The sequence below is a fragment of the Solea senegalensis genome, linkage group LG5, assembly GCF_019176455.1.
Source record: "Solea senegalensis isolate Sse05_10M linkage group LG5, IFAPA_SoseM_1, whole genome shotgun sequence".
Classification (NCBI taxonomy): domain Eukaryota; kingdom Metazoa; phylum Chordata; class Actinopteri; order Pleuronectiformes; family Soleidae; genus Solea; species Solea senegalensis.
In genome coordinates this window covers 4709938-4733065 of record NC_058025.1, presented here as the reverse complement: position 1 = coordinate 4733065, position 23128 = coordinate 4709938, and the positions used below count along the sequence as shown (strand labels likewise).

General features: G+C 42.9%; 1 long non-coding RNA gene across 1 annotated transcript in view; it reads left to right on the top strand.

Annotated features, from left to right (window-relative positions):
• Positions 1 to 13607, top strand: part of LOC122769094 — a 35123-nt gene extending 21516 nt beyond the window's left edge. The window contains exons 3-4 of the long non-coding RNA XR_006360406.1: positions 9502 to 9601; positions 12998 to 13607. This is a non-coding gene — a long non-coding RNA (uncharacterized LOC122769094). The remainder of the gene's footprint in view (positions 1 to 9501; positions 9602 to 12997) is intronic.
• Positions 13608 to 23128: the final 9521 nt, after the last annotated feature.

Sequence of the window (23128 nt, the reverse complement as noted above, 5' to 3'; positions counted from 1 at the left end):
AACATTACCAAAACTAAAACTAAACTATGAAGTAATCTTACTCTTAAATTATCCATTGGGATTAAGTCTGTGTAATATCATATTGTCTGTTGTTTTTTTTTAACTCATCATCTTTCCATCTATAGCCTCAAAATCTGACCACAAAGCTAGTGTTTGTGTTTATGGAAAGAGAAAACACACGCACACATATCTGTTGATTACTGTAACATAAAAGCTACAGCTCCTGGATTTACAGTCGACAAGCACTGTCTCATTTAAGAGCCCTTTTCACGAAGAACAGCAAATACGTCGCGCTGTATATACTCTGCCTACAAAGTCCACAAAGTGGGATTTTATTTTATTTTTTTAACTTTGAGTGCATATGTAAAGGTGTTTTGTTGGTCCTCTGAGTGCCTCGGAAATGTGCAGGATTGCATTTTGACCTTTGAAAAGGCAGAAAAATTCTTTCTTTTTTTTTCACCCTCAGTGTTTACTGTATACGTGCTTTGCCCATTTGTTAGAACGTTCAAGTGCAAGTGCAAAATGCCAATAATGTATTCGGTGTCTCGGGCTAGTGGAGGGCATTTCTGTTGTGTCTCCACTTTAAAAGTTGAAATGTTCAACATCTAATGGACGAGGAGGCAGCCGTGGTTACGCGGAGCAAGGATAGGAGAGATGCTAAGTATTGACTCCTGTGTGAGTACCACATGTACATGACAGTAAACAGTTATATCAACTGTATTAAAATACTCTTACAATAAAAAAAGACACCTTTATCATTTAACGGTTACAGTGTGTGACATATAGGAGAATAAACGGAATATACCAGACCGTATTTATGACTGCATGGTCATCTGGTCAAATAATTTGGTTTTTAATAGCCTTGTTTATGAATACCCTTTATGTACCTATGTACTTAAAGGAATACTTCACCGATGTGCATTTAGCTTTGTATTACTATTTTTTTTCTACGTGTCCACCAGTGACACATGGCCCAGCCTTGGTCCAAGGCTTGAAACGGCAACGCTAATTCTGCACTTTTTAGACCCATTCGTAGGGGGACAGGACCTCATTCCCAGAATGTAAACAGTGTCCGCCATCTTTGCTAACAGTTAAGCTAACAGGACCAAGTGTCACTGGTGGGCACGTTAACAAAGAAAAGAATGAAGAGATTTCTAATGTAAACAGTGTCTGCCATCTTTGCTAACAGTTAAGCTAACAGGACCAACTGTCACTGGTGGGCACGTTAACAAAGAAAAGAATGATAATATTTCTAATGTAAACAGTGTCTGCCATCTTTGCTAACAGTTAAGCTAACAGGACCAACTGTCACTGGTGGGCATGTTAACAAAGAAAAGAATGAAGATATTTCTAATGTAAACAGTGTCCGCCATCTTTGCTAACAGTTAAGCTAACAGGACCAAGTGTCACTGGGCACATTAAAGAAAAAGAATGAAGAGATTTCTAATGTAAACAGTGTCTGCCATCTTTGCTAACAGTTAAGCTAACAGGACCAACTGTCACTGGTGGGCACGTTAACAAAGAAAAGAATGATAATATTTCTAATGTAAACAGTGTCCTTTGCTAACAGTTAAGCTAACAGGACCAATTGTCACTGGTGGACGAAAAGGAATGAAGATATTTCTAATGTAAACAGTGTCCGCCATCATTGCTAACAGTTATGCTAACAGGATCAAGTGTCACTGGTGGGCACGTAACAAAGAAAAGAATGAAGAGATTTTCAACTCAGAGGTTGGGAAGCACAATTTTTTTTAAATACTACCCTTATTCTAGTAATACAAAGCTAAATGCAAATTGGTGAAGTATTCCTTTAAGGCAAGAGCCTTGCTTTACAGAAGCCACCATTTAGTGTTTCTACAGCATCCCAACAGATGCGTTCTACATAAACAAAGAAGATTGACATTATATTAGATGTAGCTAATTCTTACACATTGGACCACAGAATATATGAATAACTTTGCCTTCTGTGTTTAAATCCTGAATTATTAATAGTTTTTTATCTCTGGTATAACACAATTTGCTTCAGGTTGTCAATTCTGTTTCTTTCCCTCGGTCTCCGTTTCCCTCTTGATCATCTTGTGCGCCCTCACTCTGCTGGGTCTCCGTGTACAGGCAGTCATGCTGATGACATTTGTGTCCAAGCAGGGCCCAATGACATGGCCTTTATCACCCCTCGCTGGGTCTCCTTTCACCACCCCTACCCCCTATGGTCATTCTTAACCCACCAAGTCCTCTTCATCAGTGTGCACACAAATGTGTGTGTTCCTCTGCTTTGGGAATCTTCCTGTGTGTGTGTGTGTACAGTGTCTGTGTATTTAAACCATGTCCAGATCAGCCGTGTCCATGCTTGCCTGTGACACTGTGTGAACAGTAGGGGACATAGTATGGAACAAGTCTCTCTCTCTGCTGGACGCAGGGTTGAGCAGACTGGGAGGTAGAGGGGGCACACATGGACAGCTCCATCTCAATAGTGGAAACACATGGAGACTATATCTAAAGTGGGCATTAATCTAAAAATCTGCCTTAACAACATAAAGCCATAAAATACATACATTTTATGGCATTAAAAATCTCCCTTACATTATTCATTCTACAATTCTGGGGGTATTTTTGACCCTGCCTTCGCTGTGCTACACATTTTTGAAGGGCTTTTATGTGCACAGACAAAGTGCAAAGCCTCATTGTTGTTCTCCTCAAACACACACACACACATGCACAAACGCTACAGACATGCTCACCGTCCCTGCAGCCATGGGAATGGAGAATGCTGAGGTTCAAGGTCATTTCAAGTATTCAGCAGCCCCCGGGCTCTCCATTGTCGGCGCACCGCATCGGTTTGCTTACCCATGCACGGATATACTATGTGCACACCGCGCATTTCCGCATCTCACTCGCACACCGGCTTTCACCGGGACAGCGAAAGTGTCCGTCAGGTGAGAGCGTCCACTGCCGTACACAAACACTCACAAAAATGGGAATCTTCAAAGGAGACATGGATACCCGCACTTCTATAAACCATATGGACACAAAAGGATGACAAATATAACCATTAATAACCATTGGTGGTTTGTGTCATTATTCAGCTATTTCTTTTTTTACCTTCATTTATTCTTGAGACTCCACGTCTCTACATAATGTGTTGTTTTGTGTACATGTTGGTTGTCAGTTTGACTGACATTTGGGGGGAAAAAAGTGAGACTTTCGCAAAAAACAAAATGGTAGGGATGGAGGTTTTATAAACACACTGAAGGTGAATAAGAAAGAGAGAGAGAGAGCAGCAGTGGGTGTGATTAGCTCCTTTGTTGGAGGTCTGTTGAGCTTCATTGGCTCCAGAGAATAGCTTCCTAATGAACCCAGCCAAGCTTGGACCAAACTTTGTGCTGAAGACAAACTAAGTTATGGTGGTCTGGCAGAGCGCTGGGGGTGAGCCCACTGATATACAACGCCTGGACATATGGTCCACCCATCAGGGCCTCTCCCAGTCACTTTCTCATGTCATGGCTTCTGTGTGTGTGCGTGTGCTTGTATTTGTCGCCTCTTCGGGACCTTTTTTCTGCCATAAACACAGGACCAAACCTGGTGCTCATAAGGGAGAGTTGAATTGTGATTTGGTTAAGGTTAGGTATGGTTTTGATTTGTCCAAATCGATGGAAGCTGTGCGAACCTTGTGTGTGTGTGTGTGTGTGTCAGCAGGGATGTAGGAGAATATTTATAGCCTGATTCTTTTATATATTTGTTTGATAAGTCATTGGAACAGAGAAAGAGAAAAAAAAAACAGGAGAAGCAGAGGGAGCGGAGGGCAGAGGGGTGGGGAGGATGGTTGATGTTCACTGAAAGCGACAGAGGAGAGAGGGCTGCAGGCTTTGTCTTTTCAGTTGACCCCAATACGGAGTCCATTCTGACACGTCTTGCAAGACACGGAGTAAGTGAGTAAATCAGGCCAACCTGTCTGTGGTGAGGCAGTGCACCACAACACATACAATATGGAGGAGGATCATAAGACGTCATAGCTGTAATAACCCGTTCCCACTGGTCAAAAAAAAAACAAGAACAGTTTAAAATGCCCTTTCTCACCAGTGGGAACGCAACCTGGGTAGAAACACTGATTAGCCGTTAACCATCAATGTATGTAGCAAACCTTGTACTTGTTTACAACTTGAGCTATTTTTAATTTCATCAATTCTATTGTAAAAGATGGAGGGTGAGAAGGGTGACCTTCCGACTCTGGCATTTTTGTGACATCAAAATTCACGCACGTGTGATGGAGGAGTGAAAAAGCAACGCGGTGGTTTAATAATAATAAAAATTGTATGCATTTGTGCTGTGAAATAAGTGAACACGCTTGCTCTGCGTGTGCACGTGCGTGTCCTTCCTTTATAGTCCCAACTTGTAAAGAGCACAGTGTAGGCGCAGGTGAGCACAAGTCTATATGTGGTTGGAGGCTAATTGTTTGGGTGAAGGTGGGGGCATGGAGGACGAATGGCCAGCTTCCACCCACAAGGCTCTGGGTAACTGAGCTAGCAAGCTGGAGAATGGGACCTCTATAGGGCCACACAGCGGGCTCAAACAACACTTATTCTAGCAGCCAAACTGTCAGCCAGAACAACTTCATTGTGCCCAAAATTGAACTTGAAAGCAAGGCAGAGATTCTGGGATGGGAGGGGAGGAGGCAGTGGGAAGGTAGGGTGAAAGACAGGAAGGATGCAAAGAGAGAGGGGGTCTGTGGGAAAGTGGTGGTGGGGGGGGTGGACTGGAAAAGGGGGAGCCCCAGGGTCACATGGTGTGAGTTCATTTCAGCGAGGAGAATTCCCATAGATCCTACAGGAGGGAAAAGGGCGGCCAGGAGCAAAGGGAGTGGCTTGAATGGGAATGTCTTGAAATGCATTCTGGGATGAGAAACACGGCAGTTTTTTGTTTTATTCTTTGTCACCACATTTGCTCGTAAACTGTATTCCTCCATAGACACGGCCATTACACCGTATCGTACAGCTGTCATTTATGTATAATGCATTTCATTTCTTAGTTTATCTCTTGCCAATATTATCAGTTTGATATTTAAACACACACACACACAGCATGGCCTCCCACAAGCATGTATCCAGATTTGCCTGCTTCAGACCCAACGAGAGAGCCCAGCCATGCAAGTTTGGAACTGTGCTTGTGTATAATACAACAGCAAGCCCCCTTCAGACTTACACTAAAACCAGTTTCAATCAGTCCAACACTGATTTACGTCACCGTTCTCCTCTTTGTCTCCTCTCCTGCTGGCTGTTTTAAATTCATCTTCCTGCCCTTGGTAACTACACTGCAAAAAAGGTGAAGAAGTTTACTCAGTCACTGAGTTTAGGGAGATGAGGAAAGTCTGGGATTCTATGTGTGTGTGTGTGTTTGTGCGTATGTGAGACACACACACACACCCCTGTTTGATCCACAGCTAGCCCTGCAGCTCCCAGCGACTCAACAAAAGGCCTCCTCTATCCATTGTATGAGCTGTGTGTTTCCCAGGAGAGCTCTGGCTCAGTGAGAGAAGGGCACCAGATCGCTTTCTCCTCACATGGATGTTTATTCGCTCTATAGTCCAGTAGAACAACCCCCCAAAAATGACTGGCCTTAGCGCTTTGACACGCAGGACACATGGATTTAGCTACAGGTTGGGAAAAGTGTAAAAAAAAAAAACAGAAGAAAAAGCGAGCGTCCTGGTAGATGAACAGACGTGAAAGACAGACAGCTAAAGAGGAAGAGCTGTCTACGTTGGTGTTCTCGGTGCACTCATATGAAAAAGAATATTCAGGGTGTCCCGCCATTTTATTTGCTTCTTGTCTTTACACTAGTCAGCTTTCTTGTCAAACTTGTTCATGAATGTAGATCCACCCAGTGGGTGGGTAGAGATTTCCCCCTGATCTTGACAAGCTCGCCTGTCCCTGGCTGCATACTAATTTTCCTCCAGAACTACTGAACCAGTGCAAAAACAAATACAAGTTGCCAGGGCGGCTGTTCGTTGCCGGAGACGCGGGGTGTTCGGAAGGTTAAACACGAGGACGCCTTTTGTAGATTGTGGGATCAATCAGAATGTCAGCTTAGGGTGTTTTCCGGTGTTGCTACGTGATATCGGGAAAAACATGCTAATGGCTTTGCTAATAAGCTAATGAATGGAATAGTTCTTTGACCTAAACATTAAAGAAGGAGCTGGTCCACATAAGAAGAAGACATGGTACGGTCCAGGCTGGTACACTTTTGGACTGATGAGATATTTTTAACCCAACTAGGTAGTTGTTGTTTTCTTTTAAATATGTCTCGGTAATTCACTTGGCAGACAATGATCTGTCCTCAGCAACCATTTTCATTTTCTCTGAGAGAGTTTTGAATGCTATATCGACACCAGAGTGCCTCACTACTCTGGTAATATCTAAAGGTTTCCTTGAGCCCGAGCGTGCCTGCAGGGTTGACCATGATCAGAAGCCTTCAGTTGAAAACAAACATTGTAGGCTGATACCATCTAATCTGCTGAACGCCATTATCGTCTAAGATATCGCTGTACTTCCCTCTGTACCCGCATGCACCCGCCCTCCAAACCAGCCCTACTCCCTCTCTCTCTCTCTCTCTCCCTCCACACTCTTTGAGGTAAAAGCTTGTGTGTTGAGGCTGGGAGTGAATATAAGCCATTGTTACGGTGTAACCGGACTCTACAGCAGGTTGTTTGATCCTGTTTTGGGCCTGAAAAGCTTTTTTTTTTTTGTACTTGAATCACCACATCAGCTGAGAGGTTCAGACAACAGTGGAGCACTCTGCGTGTCTACTCTTCTTTTTTTTCCTCTCTCCTTCCTCCTTTTTCAGCATCACTTTGTCCGTCTTTTGTCAGACTAAATCTCTCCTCCAAACTCAGATTTACGTCCAGAGCTTTAATTACCATAAAGAGGCGCGTGCACACATAGCGTACTTCGATACAAACTTTACAAAAACAACAACAGGATTCTCTCGTATCCGTCGTTCTGTGTCGACACTGGGATTATTAGCGAAAGGGAGCGTCACTGGCGAGCGTCTGGATGACAAAAGCTGCAGTAAATGGTTCTGTTGGCCCCACAGTTCTTCCCATGGTACGGCCGCACTCTCCTCGTGTTCCCGTTTACGCAGCTGCATTCCATTATTTACATCACAGCGTAGAAACTTGCCTCTGCATTGTCTAACGTCGTGGCCGCTGACTGGTAGTTCTATACCTTTGTCACTGTTTTGGCATGGGCGCTCTCAATTTATGATGGGTCTGGTGTTCACCGTGGACAATGTGCATGCAAATATCCTTGTCCCATTATGCCAGCTGTCTTTGTATGTCAGCTTTCCTCCCTAAGAGGTAGATGAAGAGCTAGAAGGGGGATGGAATGGGGCTGTGTGTTTTTTTTTGAAGGGGAGGTTGGTGAGCGCACACACACACACACACACGCATGGGCACGCGCATCCATCTGTGCACACACACACACACACACACAGCCCATTTCAGATGTGAGAAACTGTACTCTCATTTGCATAAGAATAATTGACACTTCAAATTAGCCTTCCAATCAAAGAGGATTATTTTTTTCTCTCTCAGCATATGTGGAGGCAGACAGCACAGCCATACTGGGGTGGAATATGAAAGGGAGGGCAAAAGAGAGCAGAGACAGGAGGCGACGCGTCATAAAAGATTAACCCTTTCATTTCCGAGTAGTGGATTTGCCATCGCTTTTTATTGCAAATATAACTTTATATACAGTAAAAATATAAAAGGGAAATAATAAACAATTTCTTCTCTAAATCAAAGGATCTTGTGACTGCCTGGTTGGGGGAAAACGGTGCATCTGATTGATAGGTGCTCTACCCTTTGAAAGCTTCAGGTGCAGCGGCTGTGTTATGTGTGCACGTTTACACATCTATATTCACCTCAGTGGCACTGGGTGCAGGCCAACACACTGAGTGCTATTAAGTAAAGTGTGTGTGTGTGTGTGTGTGCGTTTGTCACAGCGTGGCTGTGTGCGGATCGAGGGTTTGCCCACATTAAACCATTAAAGCAAGTGCAATGTTGAATTATTGATAATGGCTAATGAAAAGGATCAGTTCAGAATGAACTGTGGGCTTAACCACAGCCCTGAGAGCAAACACACACACACACACACACACACACAAATGTCATATTTTCACCTTTTATCATCATAAAACAAGAATTAAACCCATGTTTGAAAAGAAGGTTCTGTCTATATTTCACTCAATCATTGTTCCATCCATGTTTCTACTCCATTATAAGTCGTCCCAGTTACAGTAAGAACATCGACATTGAATGAATATTGGAAAAAAATATGTTTTTGGGGAGAAAAATGGGACAGGGGAGCCCTTTTAGGGGGAAGGGGATAGGGAGTAGAGGTTGAGGGTTTGGTGGTGAGGGGGTGGCGCCAAACCCTCTGGAGCGCTCAGCATCCCCCCACTTATGGGATAGCGGATGTGTCTGGGGGTATCCATGACAACAATGCTGCATGCCAGGGACATACCACGGCAACATAGCCAAGTGTGTGTGTGTGTGTTTAAGGCCCACATATCTCTGTGACATTAATATTCACTCACTCAGATGGAGATCTGCTGCAACCTCAATCCCCTTTTTTTCTGCTGCCAGACAAAATGTACCCCCGACACCTTTATTGCAGCCTTTGACTCAGAGGCCCCAACAATGAATATGTCCAACTGTACAGACGGACAGACAGACAGACACAGACTCTAGTTCTTAAGGAAACCCCCCCTTTGTGCTGATGGTTTGGCATGGCATGGTTTGATGCTTTGGCGCTCTGTATTCTATATTTTGGCAGACACAGAGTGGAGTGCAGGTCAGGAAGCAGAGGTCAGGACTCACCTCGATGAAGAACAAACACGCACAAACACACACACACACACACACACACACACACTCTGTCTCTCTCTCACAGACTCACACCATCACACTCTTGCAGAGATCAAGCTGTGTTATAATAATCCCATTTGGGACAGTCTGGATTCTCACTCTGAAAGTATCACATAATGATGCTCTGTTGAGTTTGTGTGTGTGTGTGTGAGTGTGTGTTTGAGAGAGAGAGAATGTAAGTTGCTTTATGTGTCATGGGTTATGTTGTTTTATACCATTTTTTTCTTTTTAAACCTACATCTCTATACGCATCCATACACTCGAGTCAAACTCAGATCCTGCCGGAGTGTATTTTTAACCCCGACTGCCTGTGCATTTTCTGAGAGGTTAAAGGGCCGAAACAGTGAATCAAGTAAATAATTCACTGTAGCTGAAACTCTTTCGATGTAACCTCCCGAATGAATGGGGGAGGGCAGAGCAGAAATTTTATGTCTTGGCACACCACCTGAACTTCCTGCATAAAGAGCATAAAATATATATGACAAAGCATGCATGCTCATGTCATGTCTGTAAAATAACAATAATAAATGTGCTTTTTTGAGTGTATATGGACTAAATATGATCCCTTTCCTGTGTTTTTCCAGGTTGGCCGGGCCCCTCAAAGACTGTAACCCAGAAATCAAATGGCATAATGACTGGATTCTCCGCGCTAAAGACGTCAAGGATATTCAGCCGATATGAGAGGTGACTACGTGCTCCCCTTTCAAGCATTTGCCGTCCCTGCCCTCCTGCTATATGGGGCTACGTGTCATAAATTCCCCGCTCAAGATCAGCAGCCTCCGCGTTCACTCGGAATGATCGGAAACGCTGTGCGAAATTGTCCCGGAGACACTTTGAGTGACATTGCCTCTGTCAAAAGAGTGATCGAAGAAGACAGAGAGAAATGCTGCGCTAATGAAATCGTCTGACCCACATCCTTTAGTGCCATCCATTTCTCCAAAGACACAGAAAGGGCATTTATACAGGTAAACCATGACTGGTCCCTGAAGTGAGAATGGGTTTTTTTTGCAGAAGGGGGGGGGGCATCCATTATTTACTATACCGGGGTTGCAAGACACTTAGGAGATAATGCAGTGCTTCAAGCATACAAAACATAGAGCCTCCTTGGTGCTGGCTCTGCCATTGTTGTGTGTTTTGAACATGTCTGTTTCCATCCACACTGACAGATGAAAAAGAATATGTCTCCCCATGGTTCAGAAGCATGGGCAGAGATGGATAGATGGGGGGAGGTGGCAGAGAGATGTGTTTCTGTGCATGTCAGTCATATCTTTGTGCATGTCTGTGCATTTGTGTGTGTGTATTTATAGCCCAGGTTGTTTTTCTTGGCATCTGTATGTACAGTGTTATTCAGGCCTAGAGTCATTCATTCATTCATTCTTACACTCTGAGAGGTTGTGGTGGGATGGAGCCAATTCCAGCTGACACTGGGCAGGGCCACTTGCCAATCACAGCCCTCGTATACAGAGACAAAACACTGATTTACTTTCGCCATTTACACCAAGATGCTCCAAGTAACCTAACCTGCAAGCCGACTGCAAAAAAGAATTCCAAATCTGCTTTTAAGCAGGTCATTTGTTCAGTCGGAATGTGTTTGAAAGGCATTCACTCTTGTATCATGTGACTCATGCGTGTTCTGGCATCATTTCTGGTGCAGTGCCACGACATGCATTCATTTTCTAGTTGTTAGACATTAATGTTTATGGCGAAAGCTTTTATAACTTGGGACAGTGCACTGTATTTTTTGTCAGTCAGTGGGATCATTTCAAAGATCAATTGAAAGAGGGACAAAAAAACGAAATGACTAAATTTGTGATGCATCAATCTACACATGTGATTAAAAAAGAGAAAACACCACAGGTCAGACATGGGACTGGGAATGGTGTTTTTGGTGGGTTCTCCCGGGGTTACATCATGTTTCTACTGCACCAAATCTCGATCTGTCAAACAGAAAGGCTTCGCTTAAGCTTTGCAGCAGCATCAGTTGCCTCCTCGTGGCAAATTGAGGCATCTGGAGTCCAGTGAGACTGAGCTGAAAGAGAACAAGGCTTACAGCTAATCCAACAACTGTTATCAGACCCCGGGCAACACATGTAACACTTTGTGTCCTGATCAATTTCCTAAGGAAAGCTTTGACTCTCAGACATCTATGTATTTTTCTCCATAAATGTGCATTTCGGTGGAGAGTGTGTCAGCTATTCACGTTTGCTAAATCGGTCAGGGAAAAGACGAAGAATCCCCAGTGAGGTTGTCCGCAATAGATTTTTCTCAAGTAAAAAAAATATGGCCCCAGATTAGAAAAGATAACTTTAACTCACACCAGCGATCTCACCCAGAGGTAACTTGCTCATACCAACATCTTTTTGTAAGATTTTAAGTATGACTCGTGAAATGAAACTGGGCTATAATCTGTCTGATTATAACACACACAGTGGACATTATATGTACATAGTATATACTGTAGGTATTAAACTGCAGAGTCAGCAGAGACGATGAGAGGCACATGTAACCAAGATCAGCTGCCACAGACAGGCCAGGCCAGAGAAACAGTGTGTGCCCTTGAGGTGTTCTGAGCAGTCAGGGTAGTTTACTTGATTTTTTTAAATCCACCCCTCCTTCATCTTTGGACTTGACTGAGTTTGGCTCACAGAGACCACCTACCCCCTTCGACCCTGAACTGTCCTGTACTGTCAGCCAAACATCACAGAAATTTGTTGTCGAAGACAGCCTGGCCAAAACACTTCTTTTGTACATTGTGAAATTCCTTGAAAAAAACAAACAAACAAAAACTTGGGGGAGTTACTGACTTATAGCAGCTTTCAAGACTCACCTCCTCATAATAACATCAGATACTACTCCCCTACTCCCTCTCTGTTCTGCTCTGGGTATCCCTCAAAGATTTGGAGTCCTGATAATGCGATAACAATTGCTCCTGGCTCCATTCTGGATTGGTAAAAACTCAGACATTTGGCATCAATGATGCAGTTAATCACATTCACTTCCTCTTGGCCACAATCAGCTCTATTAAAACTTACTTTCAGTTTCATTGTCACCTTCTTATCAGACTCAGTCGCACTCTCAGAATCTAAGCCAAAAACTCCAGAGGGACAATCGGCACCCTCTTTACCCACTTGACCTGAATATTCACGTGACATATGTTTTTGACATCCAAGGCCCCTAAATACCTCCCATGCTTGTCAATGAGATATATAATTTCACAGAAATGGAACACCATGTCTGTCTGGAGGTTGGGAGTGCCCGGTATGGCTGGAGTTCCCGGAGGAAGGGCTGGAGGAGCAGGTAACCCAGGTTAGACCTGGTGTAAAGGGGATCCGATAAGGCGTTTCCTGGACCCTACAGTCTACCAGTCTCTGCTGTGAAAGAATAATAAGCAGCTGTAACCCTGAGACACTCCCAGGCCTGTGTCCTCGGCCACAAAAACCTTCGCTGGGCGTCTTATCGGGTTCTAAGGATATCATGTAAGACAATACATGTGAGAAGTGCAGCGGGAACAATGGGAGGAAAGTGCAGTGTGATATGAGGGAGGGGGGACTAATGTCACTAGATAATCGTCGAGGCCTTTGTTGTCTTCAAGTACACTGGCAACTCAGGACTTACTGAACTCCTTTCTTTCAAGGAGTTCACATTTGGACGTGGCGAAACTATACAACATGTTCACATACTTAAGCTCTGACACACTATACACACACAGGGGTTGTGTGTTTGTTGTGGATTAAGGCTAAATCTTTATGTATGATGTTCAGTTGAACTACTGCCCTTGTACCAGTGTACGATATATTCCTCCTGGGGGGTGAAACGGCCCCCATTGACTGGATTATTTTTCTGTGTACCAGAATCTCTAATGTCATATAAACATACTGACAAACAGGTGTGCGTAAGGTGTAAGATTGCCCACTGTTGCTGGGTATTCTGTATTTACCTGATCTGTGTTTCTAAAGACAACATTTGCTGTTGGAAGGTTTCATTGTATGTGGGGCCACGTGTTTTCCATAAAGTCACGATGGAATAAAGTGTCGAATATAATAAATGATGTCATTTATTGTTGATTTTTCTCTTCCTTAGGTGCATGATTTGGATGATCGGTGAGAGATGAGTCTGGATGTCACCAAGAGAGGAGCTTGATGAACTCTACACCTGAGGCTGAGAAGCTCCAGGAGCATCATTGTCCTGAACTCATTCTTAATAATAATAATAATGCAATATGTACAGTGTATATATATGGGATAATATCTTTATCCGATGCACCGAAACTTTACAATATGTTAATTTATTTAAGAAACTTTATTTCCTGTAATTGACTGAGTCTAACAAAAGTATCTTTTGACAGCAAAAAAATAAAAAATAAAAAAACATGCTTTTCTGACTTTAAGTGATGTTTTTAAGAGCGAGTTATTTCCTGCTTTGTACCCCGGATAAAGAACAATGTACTTGACATAATTGGGTCCCGTTTAGTTGTGGAAAGAGCATGCATGGCAATATAAAGCCGACAGGGCGATCAAAGCCACTGATCAAACTCCCACAACTGACGCGCATGAAAGGTGCAGGAATCGGTATCGTGAAGCCTCCTGATTGAAATCACTTACATGCAGCGATATGCACTGTGTCTGTACTCTGTGTCTTCACAATGAAATGTAACTGCGGGTGCAGAAATAAAAACAGTGATTAAAAATGAGAACTGGTCTGTGCTCGTTTTCTACATCTTGGCAGTGTTTTTATCATTATGTGCATGACAGGTAAATGTTTTTATGTAAAAGATGAAAAGTACAATCTGACTTCAGTGCTCCAAATTCTATTTTAATTGTCTTTATACAACTATCAAAATAGCATACAAGACTCTCCATGTGGGATAGAAGCCAGAAGTCTATGTCCCACTTTCTATCTTCCATCATGCTTCATTCTTTTTTGTCTCTCCATTTTCCCTCACTTCCCAATCATATTAATTATCTGTCCCTCCCTACTCAATATTCATTCTCACCATACATCTCTCACGCTTACCTCATCTTCATTTCCTCTACCAGCATCACTCTTCCTCTCCTTCCTTCAGCAGTCTCTCAGTCCCATCTGTTCCCCTACCCGTCCTCCCCCACCCTTACCCGTTCCATTGCTCCGTCTCTTGCTCTCCCTTCTCCCTTGTCTTTCTCCCCTTCTCAGATGTCAGATCACAGTCTAGTCTTCCGCTTGCCCTGTCATCACATTTTTCACACAACCCCATCCCTTAATTGGGCCTGTATCATCATATCATATCATGTAGAATACCTGATCACAGCGAGAGATGAAAGATAGCCTCCACCTATTCCCTCGCAGACAGACAGAGGCACTCACAGAGAATGCGGGCTCCAACAAACACTCGCGTACGACACACGCAGCCGCACACACACACAAACACACACATCAGTGGTCGTATGGGACAGGAATCCAAGCTGATGGCTGTGTCTGTGCACATTTTTACACCTCATGTTTGCACCAAGTTGTCGATGTGATTGTTACGGCGTGACAGGTGAGACGGTGTGGTTTTTTTCCGAGAGTGTCCAGAGATGTTTGTATCAACTGCTAGTGGCTTTTGTGATTAGACAAAAGGATGCCCTGGAGCCAGCAGTGTCACATCTACAGGTAAATAAAGGGAACATCAACAACAGACACACACACACACACACACGCACAAAAAAAGAAAAAGTTTCTCAGGGAAGCCAAAATAGCTCCAACTTGTCTCGGCATCAACTTGACGGATGGGACATGAAATATGGTGCAAGATATCCAGTCATTCCTGGAGTCGGTGGAAATGTTTGTCTTAAAAATATACAGTAACAATCACCCGCGTCGTGCAATAATCCGTCCATAAAAGTAGTGATGACAGATAAGGTCATGCCTACAAAAAGCAGAAAAAAAAAATCTGTATATACTATTTCACATTTCATTTACTTCCTTCTCATTAAATCGTAAAGATCATGTCTGCACAGGATGACGCATTCATGACACACGACTTATCACTTATTCAGTCTATGCTATATCAAATGTATCTATTGTGAATAAACCATTTCTCTCACAAGTGCCGGGATGCTTCTTTTATTGTTTACCCCCGGGAGCGCTGTGCTGCTGGATCTCTTTTTCCATAAACGCACTTCACACCGTTGCAAAGCCACCATTGTTTCACTGTGCTGGGTTTACACATAACAGGTCAACAACAGGCAGGTTTCCTGTCCGTTGAGTTTTAACATGTTATGCTTTAAACTATTTCCAGCCACGGATTATAGTTTGTTCAGTTCCTCATTAGACCCAAAATAACGCGGTAACATTTCTCATCCATATGCCGGGAAAACCAATTCCATACTGTGCAGATACTGTGCACCATCTTGACTTATAATATTACCCATAAAAGAGATTACTCACCACACATCATACTGTATTACACCTGACGACTGATGGATATAAAATGTGTAGCGGAATCCAACAGAGACAGACATGAAACATGTGAAGACAGAGCTGAATAGGTCTCTCTCTCTCTCTCTCTCTCTCTCTGAGATGACAGTGGAATTGTCTACATCTCACTGAGCCAAGGGCATTTTTGGGAACCTCACAGTTCTCTGATGACTTTACGTGGCACATACTTGAGACTGATCTTCTGAAGGTCTGTAAGAAAGTAAATGCAAGGTATTCTACCATTGACGCAGAGTTTTCAAAAAGAAAATCTCTCCTCTTTTTTATATCAAGGTGTTTTCGTGGCCCGTGATCGTGACCTTGGCAGGTTCTGGCGAGGAAAAGTAAAGACTAAAACTTCTAAACTCCATTATGTGATAGAACTTTCTTCGCTCCTTCTTTTGTCTCCCTCCCGTTTTGTTTTTTTTTTCCACCAGACGGCACCGTATTTCACTTTTTATCTGCAGATAGCAGGACTTTGCGTTATCTTATTTTGTTTGGGAGAAGATTCACAAGTACTTTTCGCCCCATGATCCCAGCAGACGACAAGATACAGAACTCCAAGTCTACAAAACTTCACAGCGAGAAAAATGAGGTCTTATTGGAACTGCTACCTTTGGTGCGAGCGTTGGACTCTCTGGGTTATTTCCTCTAAAGAGCTGGAAACCATAGTGGCGGCATTGTTGTTAGAGAAGTTCAAAATAAAACTATATAACGCAGGGGCGTGTGTAGATTTTAAAAAAGCAGGATGTTTAAGATCAGAACAGAAATGTGGTGCTAGGAGGGTTTGATAAGATTACTCAGGTAGGTGTGCAGATAAGAGGGGCTTGAGGCTGAATTTTCAAATGGACAGGTTTTTTTTTCCAGAGCGGCAGCATCTGACTATTGTTGATGAATGTTCCTTTACAGGCCTATCAGATGAATTCAGGTACCACTTCTCAATGTCCATCATGTGTTATTTTAAATGGATTCTGAATTGGCTGGTTCTCAAATCTCTCTGTGGTTCGTCCACTGGGCCACGTTTGCACTTGCAGTCCCACAAAAGAAAGACGAAAACATCCAAGTTATTTTGAGAAATTCTCTTTACATTATTGGTAATGTTCCATCACGTTTCACGGCAACATTCCCTGGACCATCTGCTGAGGAAGACTTCAAATCTGAAATGGCGTTAAATTCCGTTTTGTGGCGTGAACACCGATTGCACAGGGTAAGTGCAATAGAGAAACAATGCCATTATTAGTGTTTACACGGGTCCCGAATGAGCCGTTGTCATTGGGACAGGGGGGAAACGATGACCTTGATTGACGGCACAAATTAACTGCGTTATTTTGCATATCCAAAACAACAAGGATACAGTGTTTACCCAGTATCTGTTGTGTTTTTTTACTGCAGGGTTGTGTTGTTATTGTGTATTAACACTAGAGCTGAAACAATTACTTGATAATTAATCGTGAACTGTCAACTATCTTGATCATCGATTCATCGGTTTGAAGCTTTTTTCGTAATTAAAAGTTTTCTGATCGTTTCCGCTTCTTAAATGTGAATATATTCTTCATGTCTTTGCTCTACGTAACAAAGAATTCATTAAAAGTGAAGTGAAGTCATTTTTGGTTTGTGGACAAAAAAAGGTATTTGAGAACATCATCGTGTCCAGGTTTGACAAACACCGATCAACATTTAACGATTTTTAGCGTTTTCTGATATTTTATGCCAAACAATTACTCGATTATGAAAAGAATCGTTAGTTGCACCCGTTTTTTAAGTATCAATGAGTATCCATTTTTATTCTTACACCGTTTTCCAAGTACTTTTAGATATAAGTGTGACTTTTTATCATTTATGTTTGGCTATCTTGATAACCTAATACAGCTTTTAAGTTTTTAAATGAGTTTTTAATGTACGTAAACATATACTTACATACTGTATATGCATCGATAAATCCACAAATACTTTAATTTCACAGTTTCCCGTTTGGCCTCCTGTACAATAAACCTATATCCATTCATCGTCTACCATTTCATCCTCCACAATGAAGCTCTGAAATCATATTTCCTTTGTTTTCTTGAGAAGAACTTTTGTAATCTGTCTGGAAGTGACTTATTATCAGCTTTAAACGTTATTTGTACCAGCTGGGGCAGAAGCCCTGGAGTCCGTGCAACCCTTTGTTTGGCTTTGTGTACAGTTAATACAGAAGGTGAAAGTGTGTCCTCTTAACTTTGTGGGCAATCTGACGTCCTCTCCTCTTCCTCTACAATCATCGCATCACAACAATCACACAGTGCGGCGACATGCTAAAGGTTGCCTATCCTGACGCCAGACAAGGGCAGAAGATGTTCAGTGAACATTCGCTCGCTCGCGTGAGTGAACACACACGTAGTGGATGTGTGTGTGTCTTTCCCGGTGTGCCCAGTCCAGAGTGATTGATTCTGAAGTGCGGGATCTTGACAGAGCGTTCGGCTACCCCAGGAGGCACGAGACCATGGGGCAGAAACCGACGAGCGGCCCTCACTCTCCACACATACCTCCCCTCTTTCAATCTAAACCCCTTTTCCCTCCCCGCAATTTCTGCCCTCCTCTCTGATGGGTTTATTGATATGTAACATGATATTTATTGCTGGCTAAAATGAGCCGCCATCGTCGAGGTGGTGGGTAGGAATTTCTTATGCGGGTCAATAAGAGACAGACATGCCTGGTAATTTACTTTGAGGGAATTCACAGCTGCTGTAGCTTATACCTCCGAGATATATATGTGTCAAACCAACCATTGGATGGGAAAAAAAACAAGAGAAATGTGAAATGGAAGGGTCTCGGGGAACATCACAGGTTTTCAATATTGCTTAAATAGAATAGCTTATTTGCACTCTCCACAATCTGCGCTCTTACCTGCCCACTTACTGGCCAGAGCTACATATAGGTTATATAGGTACTGGAAGGAGAGGAAGTGAGGAAATAAAGAGGTTCTGTTATATGTGCAGTGGCAAATGAAACCATACGTGCTCCCGCTGCCCTGTCACATGTATAACCGCAGAAATATACACTTCAATTTACACAAACACTTACAAAACCATCATGGCAACAAAATAAAAATGATTTGCCCTTTGAACCCAATGTTCATTTACACTGATTTGAATCACATATAGGTACATATGGTTTTCCGCGATGAAAATAAACCATCTCCGGCTCCTGGCACCCAGGAGAGTCCTGTTAGATCCCGGTGAGCCGACTCACTTCAGCTGTGCAAACTTCAGATTTAAAATTCTTGAGTTGTTCTGTGTAGTACCTTCAACCTGCTGCTTGTCATGAGGACGAAGGGTAACAAAACAGAGACAGCGTTCCCCCTCTGCTCCGCCATTAGCGATGTCGTGTCACCCACTCCCGGGGCCCCGGCTTTGTTTTCCCATCATGCCCTCACTGCCTGCTGGTTGGTTTAAGCAAGCAGTATTCCTCCTCAGCCTTTCAATTATTCCATGCCCCGCAGCAGCAGCAGCACCCGGCACCCTCCACATACACTGAGAGACGGGAGGATTGATTTGAATTTGGCGTTTAATAGGTGTATATGGGTGTTTCTGCATATTGGTATTATCACCGGTTGGCACTCACTCTTTGTGTGACTAGATGTTCTCGGCATTGTGGGAACTGTATACGCGGAGTAACACAACCCCCATGCACTGACCCAAACATACGCGTTAAAGAGGAAGATCTGAAACCAACAAGGTTTCTAATGGCCCGTTTCCTCGCTCGCCACGGCACGGCACAGGTTGCATTTCCACTACAAAAAAAGTACCTACTCAACGTGGGCTTTACACGCGACACACACACAAATTAGTGACTAGTGAGTTGTTAACTGAAAAACTGACTTAAAACACACAGTATTGGATCTAAAATGAGCTCCAGTATAAAAAAACTAAAGAAAACAAGAAGGGCATAGCCGATGGCTGCGGACTGCTTTGCTTATTCCATTTGCTCTTTCCCAAGCGCACAAGGAAACTACCGTGGCCTTCGCATACCACGGAGGACACGAACAGGCTTCTGCTCCAAAATGTGAAACGCAAGCTTCTGGTTGGTTTATTCATTCTGGAAGGAAACGCGGTGCAAGATGGCGACCAAAACACTTATTCTACGGCTATGAAAAACAAGCATATACACTTATATTTTCAATTCCTGCTGATAAACCCTTCCAAATATCACACCATGGACCTTTTTTTTTTTAACTTTTATCATTGTAAAATTGTCCATTTCTCCACCACTTAGTTCAAAACTTCCTTTTTTTCCCCCACTGCAGTTGCACCGTCTCATCAGTCTATCTCTCCACATCTCCGAGTCCCACGGCAGCGAGACATGGGTCAAGTTCTCCTTTTCAAAAGGGCAAGATGGAGGCTGAAACCCTCCGATCACAAAAGCCGGGCCGTCTAGACAAGGCACCACGGTCCCTGACCCCTGTTAGACCCCGTGCCCCTAAGGGCCTATAATACCTTTGTTTCCATGTTGATCAATTCTATTTCCTGTCATACTAGCAGCACAACAAACACTGACATCCAAACTTTGAAAACTTGGGACCAAAGGCATGTAAGGGACTTCCAGAGTAAAAATAAATTATGTTTTTTTTTTTCTTTAAAAAAAAGGAGTTGTTAAAGAATATTGTTTCTCAATCGAATAACTTAGTAAATACTGTTTATTAAGAGTATGAGTTGACTCATTTTAAAAGGGAGATGTGCTGCAATAAATGTTGATGTGAAAGAATAAAGCATGTGGATTAAAATGGTGTGAATGTGTCTGGTGTTATGTTGACTTATCGTCCTCGGTTCCCAGGGTCGGATGTCTGGATTTTGGAGGTGCGGTCTGGTGATTTAGACATGAATTATTATCTCGTCACACGGCGTAAAAAAAAAAAAAAAAAATTAACATACAGACCTTAGACAAGAGTACACACACACACACACGAGTATAGGACACGTCCATTCAACGGCCCACAAGGGAGCACGGTCTGCTGGTCTGAGACTCCTCACCGTGTCTGTTTTAGCACATGACCTGCTCATGGCGAGGAGTTATGCTAATTAGCCTGTGTTTGCACATACGCTGTATTACAAATAAATGATCATATTGATCATCTGAAGGCTGTGAAGCTAAATAGAACGACGCACAATTAATGAAACAAAAGAAATGTAATAAGAGCTCAACTGTTTAATAACGCTGAGCGCAAAATTAAACTACTTTTGGTGCATATTGTAATTGTATTTCATCCTAGAATGAGTCAATAATGCATGGATTAACATGGTAATTGCTCAGCAATAGAGCGCAGTCCACACTAACAGCACTCTTTCGATTGTTTTTTAACTTTCATTTAAGGCCCAAAACGTTCATTAAAATCTCATCGTAGCTCGCTAGTTCCCTAAATTTAGCTACTGTATCATGGCCTTCAATCACTGGATATAGGCACTAATGTGTCACTGGTGTGCCTAGATTGTGCTATATTTTGTTGTAGCATTAATCTCATTCAAAACAACATATTTAGTCAGATTATAGCGAATTATAGCGAGACTATGAGGGTGCCATGATTTGATCATCCAGATTCAGAGTGAAACTGTTCAGGTAGTAAGGTTAGCTCAGAAAGCACAACATTGTACATTAAATCGATAAAGTATACTACATATTAATAAATTGAAAGTTGTTAGGTTATGCGCCCAGCATTGACATTATTTTTTTATTATGGCATTTTAGAAAAGCAATATTCACTGTTGTTAAAATAGTGGCATCACTGCGAGCCAACACCCTAATGGGTCGTCACATTTATTAAACAGCCTGCAGCTTTATTGACAGCAGGATTAATGAACAAATTCATATTTAATATAGATAGCTTTTGATAAAGGGAATAAATGCAGATGATATTGTGTATATATAATGTGCTGGTAATCACATAATCACAAAGTCATCCGTTACAAAACATCACGCGGCACAACGTTCTTTGTCCTCCATTTTCTGCCACCGTGTCAGCTCGGAGCTAAAGTGTCCACACTAATATTTGAGACACAAGGTCTTGATTGCCAGCTTCTCTCCCCCCCTAATCTCCCGTTGCTCCAACAGATTCCTCGTTCCTCCCCTCTCCAACCTCTGCCTCCCCACAGAGAAGTGTCTGAGTCATCCACGATTACACTATGTATTTATAGACAGTAGAGTCAGGACCTGGGCCTTGAGTGTGTGTGTAGGTGGACGGGTGTTTCCATCTCACACTATACCTAAAACTAGGGGGCCCTGAGGCTGATGACTTACCTCAGCTACTGGACAAAAGGGAGACCTGACGTCACCTGTCCTGCAGAGTGAGAGTTACCGCTCGCAGTGACCTCACTCTGATCCAGGTTAGAGAGGAAGCGTAGACGCGGGATTGTCTGTCATAAAAGACACAGCCTCATGTCCTCATTCTCCGAGCGCAGGTCAGAGTAAATATGTGCCATTACACTTTACACCAAAACGACGGCCGTTGCTGCGGCGCTTTTATGGGAACACAACCGTAAAAAAAAAAAATATATTATAAAATTCAGCCGTTAGCGCCGTCATTGTCCTCTCACTTCACTCGCGTATTATTTGGCTGCGTGTCCATATTTACATATGCGCATGAATGGTCTTCTGTATTTCACTTCACACGCATACAGACAACACGGAGAGACAAACACAGGGTCCAAGGCCTTCGTGATGTTGATGTTTGAACATTTCAATTGAGAAGCCTGTAAGACCTGCAGCTGCCCGTCTCGCCTGGATGAATAGTCTTCTCCCCCTTTCGGCGGGAAGGCGAGAGGCAGTGAATGCTTTCCCGATGAGAGATGAGGCATATTGAAAACTATATTAAATTACCCTGATTAACAATTTAGCCACGATCAGGATAGCCATAGGGGGGCTCTATGGGGAGGCCCAGAGACTATTCATCCGCGGAGCGCCAGGGTCGAAAGGTGCCTCAAGTTCACAGGCTCGAGCCCTTTGTTATGCTAACACCCTATCCCAAATCAGCTGCCTGCCCCATGGCTAGACACAAGCACTTCCCTGAGAACTTTCGGGGAGTTGTCATTCCACTGTTCATCTTAAACCCCCACCCCACAAACACTCACACACACACAGAGACAATCCCTCTTGCCAAATTCCCTGCACAATTCAACATTATTTCTTAAGTGGAAAGGGGGCAGGAGAAGTGGGGTCTGCGTGCCCTCAAAACAGACAATAAAAGTTGGCTTTTCTTCTCCAGCTTCTTGGATTCAAAAACACCCAGTGCACAAAACATGATTATGCAACATCACGATTTATTTCTCAAACGTTCTCATCCGCACTGCATCTTCGCGGCCGTGTGTCTACACTGAGAAAGCAAAATGAGGGCTCCCATATGATGCAAAAACAAGTCTGGAAATAACGTGTCAAACCTTCCCGTATGAACGCGGGAATGATCGATACGCGTTAACAAGTGGTGCCGATAAGACCGATGAGACGAGAGGTCAAGTGTCAATTGCTGGTCAAATACCGTTGACCTCTAAGGTCAAAGTCTTTAGCGGAAACATCACGTGTGTCTCATCACGACACATTTTTTCACAAAAATGTCATCATACACATCTTATTATATTGTTACAGCCAATCATTTTACAGACTTTCTTATATGAAAACGATTGATGTCCATTTTAATGAATATACTGTCAAAATTTACATTTTCGATATCCATTGTTATGCAGTATAATGTTTTAAATTTTCCAAATAATAATTTTAGAAATAAATCATAAATAAAGCCCCCAAAAAACACCTCAC